Here is a 4,629-nt window from a genome sequence, read left to right as displayed (position 1 = left end):
GTGTATGTGTGTGTGTGTGTGTGCATGTGTGTGTGTGTGTGCATGTGTGTGTGTGTGTGTGTGCATGTATGTTTAATACTCTCACTGAAATTCTGAACTCATTTACTCTGGAAGACATGGTCAGTTCTGAAACAAAGCTCTAAATTCCCGAGTCTGAAACAAGTCTTACCAGCTTACATTTTGTGTTTCCTGGAAGAAACACCTACACATATGAGGCTTTCAGTGACTTTTGAAAATATGTGAAAGCCTTTCATGTGTGGCCAAGTGTTTATGCCACTGAAATCCAAATAAGCCTGCTTCTAAGAGGAGAGGCTGACAATCCAATAGCTTTTAAGAAGCTGCGATTTCAGCTGCAATTTCCTTTCAGGGAAGGATGGGCATGGTGGAGGGCAGTGTGGGCAGACATGGACATGAACAACCTCCACCTACTGCCTAGCACAGAAGCTTTATGTCTTCTGTTCCCACTCTCTAGATTACCACGTTTTGAATTATTTAAACTTGGTACATTGTGGAGATAGAAGGTTATTTACTGCCTTCACTTTATAATACTTTAATGAAACCATGCCATTGGAAGATATACTTAAGTTTTGTATATATCAATCTGTATATACCTTTGCTCATTTGACACATGAGCTTTGAATACACTTTCAAAGGTGTTAACCAGCGAATGACGCAGCTATTGTAAAGCACTGCATTGTCATTACATGAGAGAATAAGCACTTACACTGAAAGGAGGCCATGCTTTTGTCAAGTTCAACTTTATGCCATTGATGCTCCAGATTTGTACAACTATAGTAGTTCCTGAATGTGCTGCTTATTGGCAACCAACAATATTAATCATATAGATCATATAGATCAAAGCATTAAATAAATTCAAAGGAATATTTTTCAATAACAATTTGGTAGTTTGTCTTTGAAAAATGTTGGTGTATAATGTAGCTTATAGTCCATCCTGACCTGAAATTCACCATGAAGTCCAAGCTTTTTAGTTATATTATGAGAAGTAAAAACAGTAGCTTTTAACTTGTTGGCTTGTTTCTTTAAATGAACAAGTTTACCCTATATGGAGTAGAAGCTTCTGTGGTAGGTTTTAAAATATAACATGCAATAGTGATTGTCCTGAATGTGTCACATTGCACACAAAATATCTCTGGTAACTACTCTGCTCTTACAGATTACACTAAGAAAGTTACTTTGATGGACTCATGTATGGAGCTGTTTAGAAGGTAGATGATGTTGTTATTATAGTGTCTATTCTATTTTGGAACTCAACAATGTCCTGAATAGGTTTAAAAATGAGCAATAATCTCATGCCTGGTTCCTCCCTCGCTGGTGTTCTATCTGGTAGCAAAATGATGTTTGATACCCTTATTGGAAAATCTGAAATCCTAAATATCAGTAATTTGTTGAAATAAGGTTCCTGAGAAAAACAGCTGAAAAAATAAGACTAATTGTGGGTCTAATAGCCCATATGGAGCAAAGTGAGTTTCATGATCTTCAGGACTTGTCCAAAACATAAGAATACACATTGTTTGCACATTAATATTCACCACTTTGTTAAGCAAAGCCTAGGTACCTTTCATTTCCATTATAGCAATTTAGCATCATTAGATACAGAGGCACAATACACTTTTTCTTTAAAAGAAATAAAGCTCTGTAATCTTTTACTTAGAATTTAAGATGATTCTTAGTTATATTGACATACACATATAAACATTATGTACATATATACAATATAAACTGTCTTAGATGAGACTCAATGACAAGAAAGCAAATTGGATTTGATTGCTGTGAAGAGACACCAAGACCAAGGCAACTCTATTAAAGGGAAATAGTTAATTGGGGCTGACTTGCAGTTTCAGAAATTTAGTCCATCATCATCATGGCAGGAAGAATGCTGGTATCCAGGCAGACATGGGGCTGGAGAAGGAGCTAAGAGTTCTACACCTTGATTCAAAGGCAGCAGAAGGAGACTTTGTGACTGGGCATAGCTTAAGCATAGGAGACCTCAAAGCCTGCCTCCAAAGTGACATACTTCCTCCAACAAGGCCACGTCTCCTAATAGTGCCACTCTCTGCGGGTCAAGCATTCAAACACACGAGTCAATGTTGGCCACCTATCCCAACCATCATAAAAACGATCTTAATTACTTCTGTGTTGCTGGGAAGGGACACCATAACCAAGACAACTTATAGACAAAAGTAGTTATTTGGGGACTTGTTTACAGTTTCAGAGTTTGAGTTCATGGCCATCATGAGAGGGAACATGGCAGCAACAGGCAGACATGGCACTACCTGAGAGCTTCTATCTTATCTATTGGAGGGAAAGGGAACATTTTTACTGGAGCTAGCATTGCTTTTTTTAATCTCAAAGCCCACCCCCAGTGACATACCTTCTTTAAGAAAGCCACACTTCCTAATATTTCCCAAAATAGTTCTACTACTTAGGGACCAATCACTGAAATATATTAGCCTACGGGAGGGGAGTGTTCTCTTCAAAAACCACCACACAAACATACAAGATTTGTCTAATGTGTTGGATTTCTTCTGTACTTAGGTCTAGTTGCATAATATCACTATAGGAACTGCATGAGAGTATTATAAGATCAGTGTCTTTGTTGACATCCACAATTTGGTTTATTTAACAAATATTTTTGAATTCTCACTATTGGCTATGGGAAAACTTCTCCTCCTTTGAATGGGAGATTGATTCGAAGCACCATACATCCTTCTTTCTTTTTCACTGGTTTGGTTTCAGTCTCTCATGAAACTATGATTGAGATGGTTTATCATAAAGCCAAAAAATAACCCCCAAAGCAAAGGCCTTTTTAACTTTATAACCAAGATATAATGAACCAGCCAGATTGTGGGGTTGCATCCTGTCTCTTATCCATCAACACACTCTGTTGCTAACTAACCTAAGCCCAAGAATTCCCATAAATGTAGTGTTTATGGCATTCTTTCTGGCCTCTCCATGACGGATGCTTTGTACTTTTATTCAACGCCCATTTGGGTCTTTTTGGCTAGGGGTGGTGAGGGGGCGGAACTCAACACAACTCAGCACAGAGCCCAGACTTATTCTTGCACCTGCCTCTTGTGTTCCCATTTAGTCTTAGCATTAAGTCTTTGCTGTTGAATGCATGAGATCTTCTGTTTACTGACTGATCTGTTAAAAAGGAGAACAACAACAACAAACAAACAAACAGCAACATTAATAAAAACTGCCTATCACAGCATCTCCCGAGGTTTTCCATGTCTGTTACTGCTGTGTCCAACTGGTAGACCAATGGTTGCTTTGTTACTGTTACTTCTCCATATTAGCAGAGGCCTTTCCTATGTACTGACAAATGTACTGTAGCCAGGATCTGTGTGGGAGCATAGCAACAGACGGCCTGACACAAGAAATGTAGGCTGCACTCCCTAAAATCTACCCCATTTCCTTTTATATTTTATCCTCAAGTGAAAGAAGGTACTCCTACTTTCTTACCATTTCAAAGTCCAGGGTTCTCTGAAGCTCTCCATCTAGGACAGCCCACAGAGTTCCTATTACATGACTAGTCTCCTGGGTCACCAGGTATCTTGTGGAAAATGGAGCAAATTTTTCTCTTCTCTTAAATATAATAAAGTTTGCTTATTTTCTTAGTCACTTAAAATCATTGTTTAATATTCATTAGGTTTTATTTTTGCTTTGGGGGTTATTATTTTTTTGACTCTATGATAAACCATCTCAATCATAGTTTCAGAGTAAGTACACATCTTACTTAGCTCCTGATTTTGTAAATCCTTTGGTCACCTTCAGTGGCCTGAGTTGGCTTGATTGTATTCTGCTTTGCTCTTTGAAACACTGTAGCCAGCTGGCAGGGCCATGGTCTTAGATTTTTGGCATGTGCGTTTGCTCAGCTGCTAGCTTGGTAGTGTTTCTCTCACCCTGCAGCCTGCTAGTCCTGCTTCCTCATCATGTTCTCAAGCATAACGGGGATTCCCACTCATGTTCCTTTCATTATTATCTCATTCAGAAAGCAAACTATGAATGCAGAAACCAACATCCATACTTGCTCTGCCTCTTAAATCCACCCCCCCCCCACAGCGGTAAATATTACAATGTTTCTTGGTTAGGTTTGTAAGATCTATTTCCCACAGCCTGTTGAAAGATTATTGCAGGACAGCAATGATTCTGAGCAGCTAGGATCTAAAATGGGCTTCTCTCTATCAGCAGTAGCAAGGTGCGCTCAGGTGCTGTGTTCCTTTCATGGTGCCTAACTGCTCCTCCTCCTCTCCATCATCCATCCCCTACGTTTAGAGATTCTTGTCTCCCTCAGGAAGCCTGCAGCGTAGAAGATGTTCCTGGACTTTTCATACAGGGAGTCGTGATTCACATACTAGCTGATCAGTGGTCTTGAGTGAGTTAATGTCTCTAACTACCCTCCTATGTTAACAATGCTTTACTACTGTGCTTTGGGAGGCTCCAATGAATCAGTGTAGAAGCTGGCTAGAATCTTGGTTTTGTTTTTAAATTGCACTTGTTCTTTTTAACTTTCTTCAAAGAAGTTTGTCTGAATTGAATTCTTTTTGTGCCATTTGATAGTTGCCTTCAAACATAACCAGTGTCTTGGAATCTTCAGTTTCCATT

At 39.1% G+C, this 4,629-nt stretch overlaps 1 protein-coding gene across 3 annotated transcripts in view; it reads left to right on the top strand.

The window, feature by feature from the left end:
- Positions 1-4,629, top strand: part of Rgs7 (regulator of G protein signaling 7) — a 396,147-nt gene that overhangs the window by 276,428 nt on the left and 115,090 nt on the right. The window lies entirely within an intron of this gene.

The sequence above is a fragment of the Mastomys coucha genome, unplaced genomic scaffold (genome assembly GCF_008632895.1).
Source record: "Mastomys coucha isolate ucsf_1 unplaced genomic scaffold, UCSF_Mcou_1 pScaffold1, whole genome shotgun sequence".
NCBI classification, from domain to species: domain Eukaryota; kingdom Metazoa; phylum Chordata; class Mammalia; order Rodentia; family Muridae; genus Mastomys; species Mastomys coucha.
This window is presented reverse-complemented; position numbering and strand designations above follow the sequence as displayed.